Source organism: Mandrillus leucophaeus, unplaced genomic scaffold (genome assembly GCF_000951045.1).
Source record: "Mandrillus leucophaeus isolate KB7577 unplaced genomic scaffold, Mleu.le_1.0 Scaffold188, whole genome shotgun sequence".
Taxonomy (NCBI): domain Eukaryota; kingdom Metazoa; phylum Chordata; class Mammalia; order Primates; family Cercopithecidae; genus Mandrillus; species Mandrillus leucophaeus.
In genome coordinates this window covers 1,631,170-1,641,305 of record NW_012101898.1, presented here as the reverse complement: position 1 = coordinate 1,641,305, position 10,136 = coordinate 1,631,170, and positions in this window count along the sequence as shown.

The window sequence follows — 10,136 nt, the reverse complement described above, 5'->3', positions numbered from 1 at the left end:
ATTACCTGTGTCTCTGCAATGTTTCAGACCTAAGCTCGATTGGGATAAAAATGTGTACTGTACTAGAAGAGTGTCTTTGCTCATGGTCTGGTTTGTATTGGGGAGTTAAGTTCATAAACATTATATGACTTTGTAAGTGAAATAATAAGGGATACATGCAATGGGTTTGAATGCAAAGTGGAAGGAATAATTCATTCTAATGGGTGATGACAGAGGGTAATTAACAGCTTTTGTGGATGCATTTGTGGTGGACCTTCATAAAATGGGAGAAGATAGCAAATTGTAGTTTGGAGATGGCATTTGGAGCATAAAGAGCAAGGGGCCTGGAGGCATAAAATGCTGGTGTCAAGGGTGCTGAATTGTGGGTGCAAAGTGGACCATGAGGCAGGAAGGGGAATTTGGAGTGAGTTTGTGTTGCATCTTACTGGCCATGTTCAAGGGCTATCATAAGACCAAGTCCAGAAGGTTCTGATAGAGGGGGTTAAGCCATGTTGAGGATGCATGAGACAAAAAGGAGAACAGAGCCAGGGATGATTCAACCAGGACACTGGCTGGGGCAGGGTGAGAAGGGCACTCAACAGATAACATCTTGTGGCCCCTTATTACAGTTCTGGTTGTGTATTGGGAACATTAAAATCATGATGAGATTATTGGGTCTTCAAAACCTTGACAGGTAGATGGTACCAGTAGATTATTTCACCTCACTAACATTCAAAACCTCAAAACCTTGACAGGTAGATGGTACTAGAGATTACTGGGTCCTCAAAAACTTGACAGGTAGATAGTACTTCTTCTAAGAAGAAAGAGAGTTACCAAAGATTAGTAACTCTTTCAAAGTCACAAAGCTGGAAAGTGGGGCATATTTCAAACTCACATTTGTGCGATTCCAGAAAAAGTTCAAAGGGCCTATAGAATAGTCACATTTGCATGGAGGAATCATAGGTAAAGTCATAGCATCTGTTGTGAAATTGGAGGTGAGATTGAGACACTCCACTTTTCAAAAGCCAGAGAGGTGATGAAAGAGCGGATGAGCTGCCAAAATCCTTTCTTGCTCTGTGATTGTGTGTTTATAGCAGAACTTACTAGTCCCTGGCCATGACTTGCATCTCCTTGTTAATTGTAGGAATTACGTGAACGTTCTGTGGATCCTCCCTTATAGACTGACATTAAGAGAGATAGATGGGCCAAAGAAGTATGGTTTAGACATCTGAGTCCAGCATGTAGTATGTACGTGTATAGAGCTAATTGTAGTGAACAGGTGGTTACAACAAATAAGGACACAATTTTCTATGTTGTAGACCAGTGGAGACAAGTGTGTAGCAATTCATACATGGGGACTTCTTCGACTGTGACAAACTTGGGTTTGGTTTATTAGTGCATGCTGAAGACAGTGTGCTGACCTTCTCAGCGACATGGGTATGGAGGAATGGTGACAGCTGGGAGAAGCAGCAGCTGCTCATTAGGACTGTGTTGAGCTTAGCTAGCAACCCCGGGCCGATTCTCATCTTTAAATTTTTTAAGGAAAACTCCTATAGGACAAAAATTTTGCCCAGAAAATCCCCATAGGATGAGAGTCTTGCCTAGTGGTCAAGGAATTAATTTATAAAAAGATGCTTGCTAACGATTTATAGAACTATGATTTTGGGGAACGTAACTATTTTGTGATCTGAAATACTGTTTTAACAGCGCATCCCACATTATAACCCTGTGCTGTGGGAACAGTGAAATGAGGGTGATTCTTTTAGGAGCTGAGAGGAGGACCACAGGGGGATGCTGAGTCCTTGTGATTGCGTAGGTGTCATGTGATTGAGGCCTTACATTAGGAGGTGGAACATATGGCCTTTGGGCCTTTGGGATAGTTCTGAGATTCTAGAAGAACATGTTTAATAATTAAGGGTGGACACCATGGGAAACATTGTCTTTGGCTGACATATGGCACTAGACCCTTTGTCTTCACTGAAACTTAACACACTGTGCAGTAAAATATGCAAGCACTTGTGATTCATACACAGTGGAAGAAATAGGTCCAGGCAGTGTGGCACGACTTTTACGGATACTGCTCATCCACCTTCATGCTCACTGGTCTGCCAGCTTGCTCTTCTCTTTGGGAATCACCAGTACTGAAAAAGTTTTCTTTAGCTATTGGCCTTAATTGCTTGAACAGTGGAAAAAATTCTGGGAAAAGAATGGAAACTTCTATTAAACGTGTTTGAGTGAAGAAATATGTGTCTAGTCTCTCAGGATTGTCTAAGAGTACACAAAAGCATGCTCTTGAGAGCATGAGGAGAGGAGAGTGAGTTCCTGAGCTCAGAGACAGGTCTCCACCAACACAAGTATTAAATAAATCATGGAAATAAGTAATATAAAGCATGAAGTAATTTATAATTCTAGGTAATATAAGTTATAATAAATTATAATTATATATAATGCAAAGTATTTAAAGTAATTGTAGAGTTGATTTCTTCATGAATATTAATAGGTCAATGAGCTATCTAGAAAGCTGGTGCATTTCAGTAAAAAATGTGCATTGTGTTCAAACTACTGAAGAAGAATGTCAATTGTACATTTTTTTAGATCTTCAGATTATTTAATTCATCTAAATTGATCAAATTATTCTGAATTGACAATGATAAAAAGATTTTATTTTTTTTTAAGTTGTCTGAGTTTAATTCTTTTATTTTCTTTTACTTTATTTTATTTATTATTTTTCCCGAGACAGAGTCTCGCTCTGTCTCCCAGGCTGGAGTGCAGTGGCGCGATCTTGGTTCACTGCACGCTCCGCCTCTCGAGTTCATGTCATTCTCCTGCCTCAGCCTCCCGAGTAGCTGGGACTACAGGCACCCACCACCACGCCCGGCTAATTTTTTGTATTTTTAGTAGAGACGGGGTGCCACCGTGTTAGCCAGGATGGTCTCCATCTCCTGACCTCATGATCCACCCACCTCGGCCTCCCAAAGTGCTGGGATTACAGGTGTGAGTCACCGTGCCTGGCCTAATTCTTTTACTTTTTAAATTTTACTTTAAGGCCTGTGACAGGCCCTGGGGTGTGATGTTCCCCTCCCTGTGTCCATGTGTTCTCTTTGTTCAACTCCCACTTATGAGTGAGAACATGGGGTGTTTGGTTTTCTGTTTCTGTGTTAGTTTGCTGAGAATGATGGTTTCCAGCTTCATACATGTTCCTGCAAAAGTCATGAAGTCATCCTTTTTTATGGCTGCATAGTATTCCATGGTGTATATGGCTCTTTTACTTTGTATGTATACCAGTAGGTTATCCCCCTTGACCATCTGTGTCAAGCTAATGGGAACCTAGACTGTGGAAAGGTTCATATATAAAGAGCTCTCTCCTTTACTTTTGGGACTCCCATAGTCACTGCTACCACCAAACACCACTATGGAAGCCCTCCTTACCCCAGACTAAGAAGTTCCCTTCAAGGTCCGTTCTGGTCATCAGCCACACCGTAAACTTCTTTCTCTGTCACCAGCTTCTGCTGGAACCATCATCACAAGAACCTGGTAGCCTGGTTGCTACTTGGAAATTATTTTTTAATAACAGCTTTACATAAGATATAAATCACATATCATAAAATTTACCCTCTTGAGATTTTTCATATTTTTTCGTATATTCACAGAGCTGTGTAACCACCACTGTTGTCTAATTTTAGAATATTCTCATGACCCCAAAAAGAACACCCGTATCCATTAGCAGAAACTCTCCGTTCTTCCTCCCACCAACCCCTGGCAATCACTAATCTATATTCTGTCTCTATGGGTTTGTCTATTCTAGATATTTTATATATGTGGAATCATAAAATGTGTAGCCTTTCACGCCTGATTTCTTTCACTTAGCGTGTTTTCAAGGCTTATAGCATGTTATAGCATCCACGTTATAGCATGTGTCAGCACTTTATTCCTTTTACTGGCTGAATAACACTTCATTGTAAGATCTACCACATTTTCTTCATCTGTTCTCCATTTATTAGTTGATGGACATTCAGATCATTTCTACTTTTTAGACTATTATCAATAGTGCTGCTATGAATGTTTTTATGTGAACAGATGTTTTATTTCTTTTAGATATATACATAGGTGTGGGATTGCTGGGTTATTGAAATTCATTTTTTATAGAGATGCAACTATCTTAACACTATCTTACATTTGAAATGAAGCACACATTTTTCAAAGTTAAAAAAACATGTTGTCTTCTTTGGTGATGATGGTACAATATTTTTGCAGATTATCAGGATTCTCAAAACAGTCAGTCTTTATACCATTGGTAGCACAGGCTTGCACAGTGGTTTCTGATTCAGACACATGTGAATTCAAGTCCTGGCACAGCCACTTTCTAGATTGCTGATAACCTGGCACTAGAAGGTTCACTTTGCCGAATCATGGTTTCTTTTCCGGATTAAACTTAGGCCTGTGGTTCTCAAACTCTCATAGTTTTTTTTCACAGTTTTTTATGACATTGCACACAGAAAATGGAAATATTTTTGTGGGCAAATTTGGCAAATGGAGGAGACTTTTCATCTGAAGGGCAGAAGGGCTTGGTACCTGATCTACCTGAATTGCAGTTCTTCAGTATCCTCAGCCATGCTGGAGTCTTTTCTACTCTACCGAGGTTCTTGTCTGTTAGGAAATTGTTTTCTCAATGTGCTTGCAGACCTGCCCCTTGCTATAACCTTTTCTGTTCCAATCTGTGAGAATCACCATTAGCCACTGGAGAAAAATATTGCACAATAAGCTACGCTTTTGAAGGGTTATGATCTCATTGTATTTTATCTTCAGTATGATATGTGGGGGAAACTCTCAAGATAAATGAAGATGCCAGCTCTGGTGTTTTTGAACACTTCAGCTCCGACTTCCATTTAGGAAGTTATGGATGCTCGCCACCAATGCACTTAATTTGACCTGGAATTGGATGCTACACCGGTGTCATGTTTTTTTCTAGGCTTCTGAATATCATAGTGTTTTCCTTGACGTGTTTTTCTGTTTTTTTCTCAGTTAGCAGTCTTTGGTCATTGTGCTGGTTATGTAAAAAATCTAATTTAAATTCTAGTTTTCTACTGTGAAAAAAAAAAAATAGTTGACCATGTTGGATTTCCTGTAGAGAAGTTGGGCATATCATTGGACTCTATTTTGTTTTTCTCTGAAGACGATAGCATGGATTAGCTCTTCCTATCAGGAGAGCACCACTCACATGCCAAGCCCCAGGGAATCGTGATCAACATGGTGTTGTGGAGTTAGGATGAGGCTGTTTGGATGGTGATTTGGCTGTAACTTGGTATGAGAATTCTAGTCATTTTAGAAATAATTAAAGCCTGTCTTCGACACTTGTCTTCTACATTCTTGATGCCACCTTCAAGCATGATCGTGTATAACAAATTTATGGGGACTGGACTTATTAGTAAAGCTACTGCCATCCTCTGGCGGTGTGAATTAGAGAGGGTGCTTAAGCTCCCAATTCATCTTGATTCTTGTCTGCAGCATCTTCTTGGCAAAAGGATACATGACTTTTTTATTATAATCATCATACAAGCTAATTTACGTTAATCTTGCAAAAACAATTGCCCAAAAGTATTAATAATGTGCAAAGCCATATATCTCAGAATGTTCTAATGATTGGGTATGTTTTTCTCCAGATGTTAATTATAACCTTAAAGACCTCCATTGTCATGTCTAACCATTATTGAGTACTTGCAGTGGGCCTGGCACTGTTGTAAGTGTTTTATGTTGATTAAATTATTAAATCCTTACAAACCATTTGAGAAAGACGCTAGTATTATCCCCACTTGAAGATGGAAGTATAGAACATACAACCAGGAAGTGACTGAGCTGGAGTTTGCACCCTGGCACTGATAGGTGCAGCTGGTTTTATAAATTATGGCAATGTATGTTTATATTTCAGTATGAAATTGTTTTTGTGTGTGCATTCACATGAGCACTCATTTATGTGTGCAGTTGTGTGGATGTGTATATGTGGGTGTGCGACTATGTGTGTGTTTGTTTATGTGCTGTACACAGAGTTGAGTTTCTTGCCAATACACTTAATTCTAACTTGAGCATATTTATCTTAAAAGCAATGTCTCATCTTCCTGATTTTATTTTGTCTTCTTTGGTCCTGTGTTTTTTTCTTTGTCTTCCTTGTTCCATTTGTATAGAACTATTTCCCTCTTCCTCAGTAGAAGCTTCCAAACTATGCTTGTAATACATAATAATCAGACTAGGTTGAATATATTTCAGTGTAAATCTTTGCTGACATCTGTGTTAAAAACGTCTGTGGGATTTGTTTTAATCAAGGATGGTGAGACAGCAGAGGCAGACATGATGGTCATGAAGGAAAGGTTTATGTTCACAGACTCTGTCAACAGGAGGCTCACCACACTACAGAGAGCCATGTCGGGGAGGACCAGGGAGGGTTGGGAGGCAGAAGAAGAGTGAAGACTGAGGCTTGCAGAGCCTTGACTGGGGTTCTCTCGGGAAGGAATGGGCAGGGGAGGGTGGGTACACTAAGTTTAGTATTTGAGAGTTTGAGTATTTTTGCTGGGTGCTGGGCTATATGGTGTTCCCTAGTGCCGTGGTAGTTGGCTCTGGGGTGCTTTAGGTAGGGGAAACATTGGCCCATTGGGTGAGAGTTTGATAAAGGAGATGGTTGAGGGTATAGGCTCTGGCTTGGCTGGTTGGCTGCTATGCAGAGGTATACTCTGGGGTGTTGTATACTGTCTTTAGGGACATGCTAGCCCTAGGAGGACCAGTCCCTCTAGGAACAAGTCTCCAAATGCCAGAGGATCAACAATACAGAAAATAAGAAAATATACCCAGCACAAAATATCTGATGAATTCCTTTGGAGAATGTCCTAGAGGTGAAACCAACTAGGCAAAGTAGATAAATAACATTAAGCTCTTAGGATATGTGTGTGTGTGTGTGTGTGTGTGTGTGTGTGTGTGTGTGTGTGCGCGCGCACATTAAATCAAAAGAGCACATTCTGTTAAGCAGCCATACCAACCAAGTGCCTCATGTTTGTGTTTGAAAACTCACAGTCATTAAAGTACTGTCTGATCCTACAAGTTGTAAACTAACTTTTTTCTAGACTTCTCCCGTGGGTAGCTTCCTTCCACAACCTGTCAATTTATTGTGATACACGGCATTAGTTACTAAACTAAATAGATCTGTCTGTATACCCCTGCAAGGAAGTGTCCTTAAACTGTGAGATTTGTGCTTGGGAAACATCTGACCTTCCAGAATGAGGTGTTTGGTCCTTAAAGCACAGCCCCATCGCCTCCAGTTTCATCTCTGTGGTTAATGAACTGTCTCTTATGTTACTGTGGTCATAATCAAAGAGAACTGCAGGGATTTTCTTGAACAGTAAGATTAAGCAGAACACGTTTCCTCCTACATATGATGTTTGAGAAGGCACTTCACTTTCATCTACTCACTCAGCCAGAAATGTAATCTATTGCTTAGAGAGAAAAGAAACATGTGTGCTACTTTTCCTGTAAAGAATTAACAGGTGTGTGCTATTTACCTAGCTACGGGGGGCCACTTTGAGGACCAAAACACAGTATAGGCAGGTCACAATGGAAAGTATTTGTCAATGACTAGTTGCCTGAGCATTTCTTCTTGGTATAAGCAGAGAACTTTGGATAATATAGTTTATCTGATGGAGCTGATAAAACCAGTTTCATTTCCTTAGGTACAAGTGACTTTTTTCCTTCCAGGTAAACTGAGACTAGCAAGTAAGAGGTAGCAAGTTCTAGTTTTAGGAATGGCTATCATTGACTCATAGGCTACACCTGTACGCCACACATTCTGAACATAACTTTTTTTTGGACCAACTTTACACGAGAATAACAAAGATTTCTTTTTTTTTTTTTTCGTATTAAAGCTTTTACTCAAGTTTAAGATGCTGTTTCTAAAATCACAAATGGGAAATGGGATGCATCTTTAATAGAAGTGAGAATTTTTGTAGTTTGATTACAAAGAGTACTAAATTTTGTTTTCTTATGAAACTCATCTTTCCAAAATGAGGAATTGTAGCACTGGGAAAGTCTTCTATCATGGGGATGGGGGAGGAGGGAGGGATTGCATTGGGAGTTATACCTGATGTAAATGACGAGTTGATGGGTGCTGATGAGTTGATGGGTGCAGCACACCAACATGGTACAAGTATACATATGTAACGAACCTGCACATTATGCACATGTACCCTAGAACTTAAAGTATAATATTAAAAAAAAAAAAAAAAAAAAGAAAACCAAGTGCCAAAGAGGATTGTTTGCAAAGTAAAATGCTTGTTGTTGGCAGTGGAAATGCAAATTATAGGACAAATTTTATTAAAAAGCAATAATTATTTTCTTTACTAAAAGTGTTATATTTGAAGAGAGGGTTTGGAGATTTTTATTATTGAGAATAACAAAGATTTCATGTTCAGTTTGGAGAACACTTACGGAAAGAAGACCTCTGCTTTATCAAGGTTTATATCTTTACACCGCCCGTTCTTTGAACCAGTTCTTTCTCTTCCGCACTGCAGCAATGGTTCCCTCCATGGTTTTCTGCTGTCTTACACCTGGCAAGTCAACCCTGAATTGGATCTAAATATGTGCGTCAAAATCCTGTCTCACTGGTTAACCCATGAAACTAATCTTATCTCCTTCCTTTAAATGTAAATATTTTATTCATTTTAAATTACCAAATTAATAAATGCATATTGTTGAAAGTTCAATATAGAATTATATTTTTTAAAATTTCCCTATGACTTAGGAGTAACTACAATTTTCTTGGTTTATTTTAGTCAAACATTGGAGTTTTTGTTCTCTAGTTTTAATCTATAGATAAATAAACGTCTACACTTTATTTTTTTCCGCTCATCTCATGATTGGATTTATATACTCAGTATATACAGTTTTACTACATTGGCTTTATAAGCTGTATAATATTTAATAGTATGGATGTGCCATAATTTATCTGATCTTACTACTTATAACTTTGGTCTTTTCAAACAAAAAATGCATTTGCTGCTCCCATTCTTGGTACATTCTATCTTGAGACTTTATTTCATTTCTCTGCCAAAAGTGTGATCTTTCTCTTTCCACTTCATTGACATGATTCCCACACTTCCAAAACCTGCCTGCTCCCCCACGTCCTCCCAGATCAACCTGGGGCTTCTTTCCATGATTTGTTATTGCTCAGTTGGTTGATATGTTCATTCCATAAATATTAGGTACTTTCTACGTGCAAGGAACTTTGGTGGGCAGTGAGTGGCCTCAGTAACAAGCAGGCCAGGCTCTGGTCTTGTGGCTTTAATGTACAGCAGGGACACCATATCCCACATCACAGGAATCCAGACTCCATGGCAGGACCTGCTGAGGGCCACGGAGGCAATGGTGTGTCCTTAGCAGGCTTCCTGGAGGCTTCCTTGCTTCTCACAGGGTAAATGGTTACCACTCTTGGGGGAGCCGGTGTTTAATTTGGACCTCAGAGAATGGATAAAGTTCTAATGTGGACGTGGAGGAATGTGTTCTAGGCAGAAGGGTGGAAGTGGGAAAGTGTGGGGCCTAAGAAGGACTGTAGGTGACCTAATTCCACTGGGGGCTTGATCCTGGGGAATACCTCTGTTGTTCACACCACACTTATTCATATTCACAGTAGCACTATATATTATTCTTATATAATATATTCAGTAGCAGAATATATTATTCTTTTTTCTCTCGATGTTCTTATTTCTAATATTTATGTTGCATATAGCTGTTGTCCATCCATTTTCACTGTGATAAATTAGATCATGAAAATTTGCATTCTCTCAGTGGACACCTGTATTATTTCTAATTTTTTGCTATTATGAACAATGCTGCTATGAGCATTCTTTTATAGATTTCTTGGGCAGATGTTGAATTTTCCTAGGGCTAAGGCAGTACATTCTCACAGTTCTTATTAAACACTGAACTGATTTTATTGTCTTTTTTTAGGAAGACACTAATTTGGTTGTTAGACATGTCTTTCCTACAAGATTTATAAAGCATTTTCCTTTTTTTTTAAATAGCCTTTATTTGTTTATAATTGTCAAAATTTTTTAGCGCTTCCTAATTGCCAGTAAGTGGTCTAAGTTCTTTCAAATTAACTCATATAATTTTAAGCTATG